Source organism: Orycteropus afer, unplaced genomic scaffold, assembly GCF_000298275.1.
Source record: "Orycteropus afer afer isolate SDZICR_OR568_19922 unplaced genomic scaffold, OryAfe1.0 scaffold00359, whole genome shotgun sequence".
NCBI classification, from domain to species: Eukaryota; Metazoa; Chordata; class Mammalia; order Tubulidentata; family Orycteropodidae; genus Orycteropus; species Orycteropus afer.
The window spans coordinates 1,124,144-1,134,770 of record NW_006921946.1 but is presented as its reverse complement, the minus strand read 5'-3'; positions in this window follow the sequence as shown (position 1 = coordinate 1,134,770).

The following is a 10,627-nucleotide window of genomic DNA, read 5'->3' as shown; positions in this document are numbered from 1 at the left end:
CCTTCAATTAGATGGATTGACACAGTGGCTGTGATGATGGTCTCAGGTGTGGCAGGGATTGTGGGGCTGACACAGGATCAGGCAGTGTTTTGTTCTGCTGTGCATGGGGTCACTAGGAGTCGGAAACAACCGACAGCACCTAACAACAACAACATACAATAGAACAAATTGCCGTCCCACTCTGCCCCTTCTTCGTTATTATTGGTGTGCTGGGGTCCATGTTACAGCCACTGTGTATTTTGAGTATCTTTCCATCTAAGTGGCTGATTTTCCAGCACTATATCAGAAAATATTCTGTTGTGATTCATAAGGTTTTCACTGGTTGATTTTTGGAATTAGATCACCAGTGTTTTCCTCCTATTCTTAGTCTAGAAGCACCACTGAAACCTTTCTTCCATGGATGACCCTGCATGTGTGAATAGTGACATAGGTTCCAGCATCATAACAATATACCAACTGCCATAGTGTAAAAAACTGACAGGTGGTGAACATCACTATATAACCCGCTGAATGTTAAGAATTGTATTAATTTTTTGAAAGCATTGATAGTATAATCTCCACTCTGATTTTTGTTAGGGGAAAATATGACAAAACTTAAATAATTAAATAGAAGGAAACAAAAAGAAAGAGAGAGAAAATAATTTTGTCCCTCTCCTTTGTCCCCAGATGAATGAATTTAACCCTGTACTTTCACATCTCTAACTTTGTTTTTTGTCTCCTTGACTACAGTTGACCCAGTTGGCTCCTGTTACCTTAAAGTCTTCCTTCTCATTTTAAATCATAATATTCCTATTTTCTCATCCTCTGTTTCACTCATTCTCATCCCTTCCCCTCTTCAAAACTCACCCTGTGACATCACCTGAAGCTCTCTTTGATATTTTGTTCTCCTCTTTCTCTCTACTCTCTATAGCCATCCTCACCCTTAGGCTGCTCAATCTCCAGAGGTACAACTCGAATGTTAACTTTGTGTCACTTCCCATAATTTATGTCAGAGGGCCTATCCACTAGGACATCCAAAATGTAAATAAGTATTAAACCTAGCCGAACACTTCCAGCCCATCAACTGGCATCCTGAATTCTCCCAAGGTCAGTCAGTCCCATATACTGCCCTGGCCCCACCTTGAGGATTTGTGCCTTCCCTTTCATTGCCTTTGAGCCCTCCCAGAAGCAGGCCTCATCTCATCACTGGGATTACTGTGAAGCCCCCAGCTATCTGCTAAGTCTTTAGCTTCTGAGCCTGTCATTCTGTCCCACACACAGCTGCCAGGATCATTCTTCTCAAACACGGCTTTCATCATGTCAGCCTCCTAGAATCACGTTCTCTTGTCTGTTACATCTCATCTAAATTCCTGAATCTAGCATCTAAGGCCCACAATCAATAGAGTCCTCAATCCCATATTTTCTAACCAAATAGCTCATTACTCTCCAATATACCCTTGCTCTAGCTGCATCAAGTAAACTATCACCTCCCACATATGTCTTAATTATCCCTTTCATGTGTTTTTCCACACAGTCTCAAATTCCTTCCTTTGCCCTTTTCACAGCCCTTACTTATTATTGGCCATGACTGTGATATCTATCTTTGGCCACAGAATGACTGTAGGACTGTCAGTCCTAAGACCAAACATTTCTTTTACTTGTCATCTCACTTATTCTTGAATTTTCCTGAGTGTCTTATGCCTAGCAGTCTTCAAAGATAGATTTTAGATATTGTTGACAATATCATCATTAGTCAAATAAATTGCCAACCTAAAGGTAAATAAAATATGTGTATAACTTCAGATGAATGGACTTATCTTTAAAATGTCTGATTTGTTCATGAAATCAGAAACACGCCAGGGACTCGGCCAGCAGCTGTGAATAAAATGAAATAAACAAAAGTAACAAATCCTCAAATCAAAACATGCTCCATAGTTTGAAAGCTCATCTTTTAAAAATTACATTCTCATCCACAAGCAGCCACTAGTCATTTTTTGGTTTGATTGTCACTGTGTCATTTAAGCTAAGTCCTTTGTATCTAGGAGGCATTATATGATACTTCAGCAAATATCTACTATGTGTTGAATGCATGAATACAAAAATAAGTAATTTTTGTCGTTGCTGTTATTTCACTGTATTCTCATTCAGAGAAAACAATTTTATATTATTAATAAATGTTGACAAAACACTAAGGACATGGAATACTTTCAGAGGTAGTAAAAATTACCCTCCTTATTTAGCCATTAAAGAGCTCTGGTGGTGCAGTCGTTAAGACATTTAGCTGCTAACCAAAAGGTTGGTGGTTTGAAACCACTAGCCATTCTGTGGGAAAAAGACAAGGCAGTCTAGTTTCATAAAGATGTACAGTCTTGGAAACCCTATGGGGGCAGTTCTATTCTGTCCTATAGGGTCACTATGAGTTGCAATCAACCTGACGGAAGTGGGTTTTACTTAGTCAGTGTCTTAGTTATCTGCTGCAACAGAAATACAAGTGGATGCTTCAATAAACAGAAATTTATTTCCTCAGTGTAGGCTAGAAGTCTTAACTCAGGGCTCTAGCTCTAGAGGAAGGCTTTTTCTCTCTGTTGGCTCTGGGAGAAGGTCCTTGTCTCCAAGGTTTTTGATCTTTCCCTGGGTCTAGGAGCTTCTCACTTTTAAAGATTTAGAAGTGAGAATGGCCAGACTTCATCTCATGTACTTTGGTCATGTTGTCCAAAAGGGCCAACCCTGGAGAAGGATGTCATGCTTGGTAAAGCAGAAGGTCAGTGAAAAGAGGAAGACCCTAAATGAGATGGACTGACACAGTGACTGCAACGATGGGCTCAAGCACAGCAAGGATTGTGAGGATGATGCAGGGCCAGGCAATGTTTCTTTCTGTTGTATATAGTATTGCCATGAGTCAGAGCTGACTCAGTGGCACCTAACAATAATAACAGCAAGAGCTTCTCAGTGGAGGGACCCTGGACCAAAGAATGCACTATGCTCCTGGGTCTTCTTTCTTAGTGGTAATTAGTTTCCTCTGATCTCTGCTCATGTGTTTAATCTCTTTTATATCTCAGAAGAGATTGACTCAAGATACAGCCTAGTCCTGTAGATTGTATCTTGCCTCATTAACGTAATACTATGAATCCTGCTTCATTAACATCACTGAGGTTTGGATGTACAACACATAGGATAAGAATTACATCAGATCACAAAATAAGGGATAATTACATAAACTGAGAACCATGGCCTAGCAAAGTTGACAAATATTTTTTGGGGGACACAATTCAATCCATGACAATTATATTCACTTAATTAAAACTCTAAATACTAATACCTAACCTGATGCCATTAGCTGGTTTTAACTAAGTGATCCTATAGACAGAATAGAACTGCCCCATAGGGTTTCAAAGGCTGCAATCTTTACAAAAGCAAACTGCCACATCTTTCTCCCATGAAGCAACTGGTGGGTTCAAACCAATGACCTTTCAGTTTGTAACCATGCTGCTTTACCACTGCATCACCAGGGCTCCTTCAAAATAGCATCCTTATAATACCATCAATGATCTCAATATCAACTGTTTATCTTCAAAGACACATCAAAATCCTACTCACTTCCCACTCCATATTATAAATTTTCTTGAAAACACATAATTAGTTTTCATAACATCTAAAGGTGAAAATAAATTGAAAGCAAGAATGAAGTATTTATTTTAAACTGTTTAAATAATTAAAGCAGTTAAAATTCCAACTAATTATTGTGGAAAGAAATCCTCTGGGTACTAAAAATGTTCTTAAAAATAAAAGTATCCCAATCACTCAGTGTGTTTTCCTACAAATTAATTACCCTGGAAAGTTCATGTACTTTTTTCTTCACAGTTTCCTGGTATAGGTCTGTTGGTTTCTATTACTTTTTCTCTTTATCTGCTTTGCCATGTGGTCTCCCAGTAGCATTAAATGTGGAAAGCCAGTGATCTATGAATTCTATCTACATTCACCCCAGAGCCTGCAATTGTACATCCAAAGGTCAATAACCTGGATGGTGACAGATGCTGCCTGTTGCTCAGGCACCTCATTTCTCTTACATAGTGTATAGAATGAATAGCTCATCTCTTGACAACTATCAGATGAAGATGAAATAACAGCACTGGTGCAGTCAAAATTCTTAGACGTCCATCTCTTATTGGAGAACCTCTTCTCTATTAATGACTCAGCTGTGAGATGGGTCTTTCTAAAGCAATCACTCTGATATGAACAGCAAACATTGCAAATGTTTCATAAACTACATGTTCACAGGATGTGTACCTTGAGAAAAAGAAGATATAAATATTGTTGGTAGGTATCATCAAGTCAGTTCTGACTCACGGCCACCTGACGTACAGCAGGATGAAACCCTGCCTTGGAACTGTGCCATCATCACAATACTACATTTGGGCCTATTGTTGCAATCACTATATCAATCCATCTCATTCGGGGTCTTCTTCTTTTCCACTAACTCTCTACGTTACCAACCATGATGTCCTTCTCCAGGGAATGGTCCCTCCTGACAGGTTGTCCAAAGTACGTGAAACAAAATTTCACTATCTTCCCTTCTAAGGAGCATAATGTTGTACTTCTTCCAGGACAGATTTGTTCCTTCATCTGTCAGTCCATGGTATATTCTATATTTTTTGCCAACACCATAATTCAAATGCATCAGTTCTTCTTTGGTCTTCTTTATTCATTGTCCAGTTTTCCCATGCATATGAGGTGATTGAAAATACCATGGTTAGGGGAGGGGCACCATAGTCTTCAAAGTGATATCTCTGTTTAAAAAAAAAAAAATTAAGGAGATCTTTGGTAGCCAATTTGCCCAATGCAATACATAATTTGATTTCCTGACTACTGCTTCCATTCATGGGCATTGACAGTGGATCAAAATAAAATGAAATCCTTGACAACTTCATTATTTTTCTTTGTTTATCATGATGTTGCTTATTGGACCAGTTGTGAAGATTTGTGTTTTCTTTATGCTGAGGTGTAATCCATACTGAAGGCTACAATCTTCAATCTTCATCATAAGTACTTCAAGTCTTCCTCACTTTTAGTAACGTTGTGTCATCTGCGTATTGTGGTATGTTAACGAGTCTACCTTCAATCCTGATGCTGTGTTCTTCTTCATACAGTAAAGTTTCATGGATTATTTGCTCAAAATGCAAACTGAATAAGCACAGGGGAAGGACAGAACCATGACACACACCCTTCCTGATTTAAACCATACACAATCCTCTTGTTCTATTCAAACAGCAACCTATTGGTCTGTGTACAGGTTCTGCATGAATACAAATAAGTGTTCTGGAATTCCCATTCTTCATAATGCTATCTATAATTTGTTATGAGCCACACAATTGAATGCCTTTGCATAGTCAATAAAACACAGATAAACATCTTTCTGATATTGTCTTCTTTCAGCCAAGATCCATCTAATATCAGCAATGATATTCCTCATTCAACATCCTCTGCTGAATCCCGTGTGAACTTCTGGAAGTTCCCTGTCAATGTACTACAGCAATTGTTTTTAATGACTTCCAGCAAAATTTTACTGGTGTGTGATTTTAATATTACTTGATAAGATCTGCATTCTGTTGGATCACCTTTCTTCAAAATGGGCACAAATATGAATATCAGCCAGTTGGTTGGTCAAGTAGTTGTCTTCCAAATTTCTTGGCATAGGTGAGGGAGCATTTTCAGCACTGGATCCTTTGTTTAAACATATGACTAGTGTTCTGACCATTTCTGGAGTCTTGTTTTTTCCAGTGTTTTCAGTGCAGCTTGGACTTCTTCCTTCAATGACATCAGTTTTTGATTATATGCTTGTTCTGGTTACCCAGGGCGGCTCACGAGAAAATACACCACAAATGGGATGGCCTTAACAAACAAGAGTTTATTCTTACAATTTGGAGGCTTTAAGTCCAAGTTCAGAGTGCCAGGCTCTAGGGGTTGGGCGAAAGCCCCTCAACCTTAGCGTCCAGCTCTGCCTCCTGCTCCCGGCCCACTGGAGCTAAAGGTGTTTCTTCACTCAGACAGCTGCTGGCTGCTGAGGCTGGAAGCCCCAAGGTTGACAAGTCAAAAGGCACAGTCCTGATGTTAACGGACCACATGGCAAGCCATTAGCTTAAGTCCATTGTAAGTCCCAAGGTCAGCAGAGCATGGCAGGCTGCTGAGCAACAACACGGCTACATGCAGGGTTCAAGCGTGCCAAAGGCTGGAGACCATTCCCAAGGCTTCTCCTTATATACAGGAAACAGAACACATCCCCTAAGGCAGCTACTCAGCTGCTCCCAGTAGATTCCACCATGGAGTTGATTACCAGTCTCATCATGGGGAATACTAAATCCAGCTGGCCAGCCACTCAACCAGGCCTAGCCAAGTTGACATACAAACATAACCATCACAATGCTACCTTCTGAAATGGTTGAATGTCAAACAGCTATTTTTGGTAGAGTGACTCTGTGTATTCTTTCCACCTTCTTTTGATGCTTCCTGCATCATTCAATATTTTGCCCACAGAATCCTTCCATATTACAACTCAAAGGTTCAGTCTTTTTCTTCAGTTCTTTCAGCTTGAGAATTGCTGAGCACGTGCTTGCTTTTGATTTTCTAACGTCAGTTCTTCATCTATTTCATTATAATACTTTACTTTGTCTTCTTAAGCTCCCCTTTGAAATCTTCTGTTCAGTTGTTTTACTTCATTTCTTCCATTCACTTTAGCCACTCTCCATTCAAGAGCAAGTTTCCATGTCTCTTCAGATAACGATTTTTCTCTTTTCTTCCTTTCTTGTCTTTTCAATGACCTTTTGCTTTCTTCATTGATGATTTCCTTAATGTCATCCCAGAACCTGTCTGGTCTTCAGCCATTAGTATTAAATGCATAAAATTTATTCTTGAGATCGTCTCTAAATTTAGATGGGATATACTCAAGGTCATATTTTTGTTCTCATTGACTTGTTTTAATTTTTTTCAACTTCAACTTGAGCTTGTATGTGAGCGATTGATTTTCTTTCCACAGTTGGCTCCTGGCCTTGTTCTGATGGATGATATTGAGCTTTTCCATTGTCTCTTCTGATATTTATGGTTGATTTGATTCCTATGTATTGCATCTGGTGAGGTCCATGTGTATTGTCTCCACTTATGTTGTTGAAAAAGTTATTTGCATTGAATAAGTCATTGTTTTGCAAAATTCTGACATATGTTCTCTAGCATTGTTTCTATCACCAAGGCCATATTTTCCCACTATTGATCCTTCTTCATTTCCAACTTTTGCATTCTAATCACCTGTAATTTTCCATGTGAAGTATGACCAAACATGGGTCCCTGCACAAATGCATCTTGATTGCAAGTTTGATCAATTTCAGACTACAAAAATGGGTACAAATCTTCAATTTCTTTGTCTTTGGCTTTAGTAGTTGGTGGGTAGATTTGAATAATAATCAGTTTAACTGATCTTTCTCATATGGATATTATCCTATCACTGACAATATTGTACTTCAGGATAGACCTTGAAATTTTATTTTTGGTGTTGAATGTCACATCATTTCTCTTCAATTTGTGATACCTGGCATGATTGTATGATTTGAAATTGTCCATGGCAGTATGTGTGTGTGTGTGTGTGTGTGTAAATATACAATTGATCTTTGAAAATCTGGAGGTTAGGGGCATTTGTCTCATGTAGTTGACAATCTGCATATAACTTTTGACTCCCTAAGAATTTAACCATTGATAGCCTACTGTTGACCAGGAAACCTTACCAATAACACAAACAGTGGATTAACACAGTCCTTATGATATAGGTATTAATTTTTCACATGAAGACATTCATACTCTTACACAACAGATAAATTTATTAACTGCATGGTGATTAATTACTATTCATTAAGTGGAAGTGGATCATCATAAAGGCCTTCATCCTTGCCACATTGAGTAGGCTAAAGATGAGGAAGAGGAGAGATTGATCATGCTCTCTCAGGGGTGGCAGAGGTGGGAGAGTAGAGCAGGTAGAAGGGGAGTCAGAAAAGGCAGGCACACTTGGTGCCAACTTATAGAAATATAGCATAATTTCTGTCTGACACTTTGCTTTTTCATTTCTCTAAAAATGTTTCTGTATGATTCCAAGCCTTCTTCCACCACTTGCTTTAGTTTCAATGCCAGTATCATAGAAGGATCCATATCATGAAAGAAGTCAAAAGCAGTCTTGAATAATCGGACCCCTCCTACCAGAGAGTCGAATGTCATTTGTTTTCTGGCACTATTTCTTCTATGTCAATCTTCCTCATCATCTGGCACTGATTCAGAAGCAGTCATCTCCATCACTCATCTTCTGTTAATTCCTCTAGTATGGCATAAATGAGTATAAATTAGAAAGTCAAACCCACTGCCAACAAGTCTATTCTGACTCATAGCAACACTATGGGACAGAGTAGAACTACCCCATAGGGTTTGCAAGGTTGTAAATTTTTTTTTTTTTTTATTGTGATTTGGGTGAAAATTTACAGAGCAAATTCACTTTCCATACAGCAGTTACATACATACACTTTATCTTAACGTTGACTACATGACGTTGACTACAATTTACCCCAATGCAACAGCTCCCCTCCCACTTCCTCCCAATGGTTACCTCTTCCCTATGTCCATCCCTCCATGAACAAGGTTGTAAATCTTAATGGAAGCAGACTGCCTCCTCTTTCTCCCGTGGAAAGGCTACAGAGTTTGAATCCTTGACCTTTTGAATAGCACCCCAATGCTTCAACCACAGTACCATCAGAGTTCCTGGTGTCCTGGTGTGGTGTCTTTCAGCTCTTCAATTTCTCCAAGATCCATATCTTGGGAAAAAAATCCATGAATAAGGGGACCTGCACAGTTCAATGGTCAACTCTATAAACTCTATATGTCATATATAGTTGATAGATAGATAGATAGATAGATAGATAGATATAGATATAGATATAGATATAGATATATAACAAATCCATTGCTTTTGAGTCAAATTCAACTCACAGCAACACTACAGGGCAGAGTAGAACTGCCCCATAGGGTTTCCAAAACTGCAAATCTTTACTGCCACATCTTTCAGACTGTCACACCTTTCAGACTGCCACATCTTTCTCCTATGGAGAGATTTGTTGGTTTTAACTACCAACCTTTCAGTTAGCATCTAAGTACTTTAACCACTGGGCAACTGAAGTTATCTCTCCCTCTCTCTCTCTCTCTCCCTACCTTTCTCTCACTCTCTCTCTCTCTCTATATATATATATGTATGTATATATATATATATATATATATATATATATAGGGGAGTGGAGGAGCACTGATAGCATAGTGGCTAAGGCACTTGACTGCTAACCAGAAGGCTGGTAGTTAAAACCCACCAGCCACTCCTAGAAAGGAAGATGGGGCAATCTACTTCCATAGTGATACTGCCTTGGAAACTGAAGGAGGGGTCGCTATGAGTTGGGTCCAACTCGACAGCATGTGACAACAACAACATGAGCAGGTGGGCATGTGTATGTATGTATCTATGTCAAACTTTAGGATGGAGAACACAATATCCAAGGGCTACTGGACCTCTTTAAAATGTTTCAGAGAAAAGATATCACTTTGAAGACTAAGGTGTGCCTGACCCAAACCATGGTATTTTCAATAGCCTCATATGCATGTGAAAGCTGTACAATGAAAAAGGAAGACCACAGAAGAATTGATGCATTTTAATTGATAAAGAATATTGAATCTACCAGGGACTGCTAGAAGAACAAACATATTTTACTTAGAGGAAGTACAGCCAGAATGCTCCTTAGAAGTGAGAATGGTCAGACTTTGTCTCTCATACTTTGGTCATGTTGTCAAAAGGACCAGTCCCCAACAATTAGGAAAAGAACAGCAAGAAAATCCTGCAGTCACCAGAAGAAAAGAAATAATAAAGAGTCGACCAGAAATCAATGAAACAGAAAATAGAAAGACAATAGAAAAAATCAACAAAACCAGAAGTTGTTTTTTTGAAAAGATTAATAAAATTGACAAACCACTGGCAAATTTAACAAAGGAAAAGAGGGATAGAATACAAATAACACAAATAAGAAATGAAATGGATGACATCACAACATAACCAACTGAAATAAAAAGGAAAATATCAGGATACTATGAAGAACTGTACTTCAACAAATTTGAAAATCTGGAAGAAATGGACAGATTTCTAGAAACACACCACTTACCTAAGCTAACACAGACTGATGTGGAAAAGTTGAACAGATCCATAACAAAAGAAGATATTGAACAGGTCATAAAAAAATTACCAATTAATAAAAGTCCTGGCCCAGATGGTTTCACCAGAGAATTCTACCAAACATTCAGAGAAGAAGTGACACCAATCCTACTCAAACTATTCCAAGACATAGAAAAAGATGGAATCCTCCCTAACTCGTTTTATGAAGCAAGCATAATCTTGATACCAAAATCAGGCAAAGACACCACTCAAAAGGAAAACTACAGACCAATATCCCTCATGAATGTATATGCAAAAATCTTCAACAAAATCCTAGCCAATAGACTCCAACAACATATCAAGAAAATCATTTATTATGACAAAGTGGGGTTCATATCAGGTGTGCAAGGATGGTTCAACATTAGAAAAACA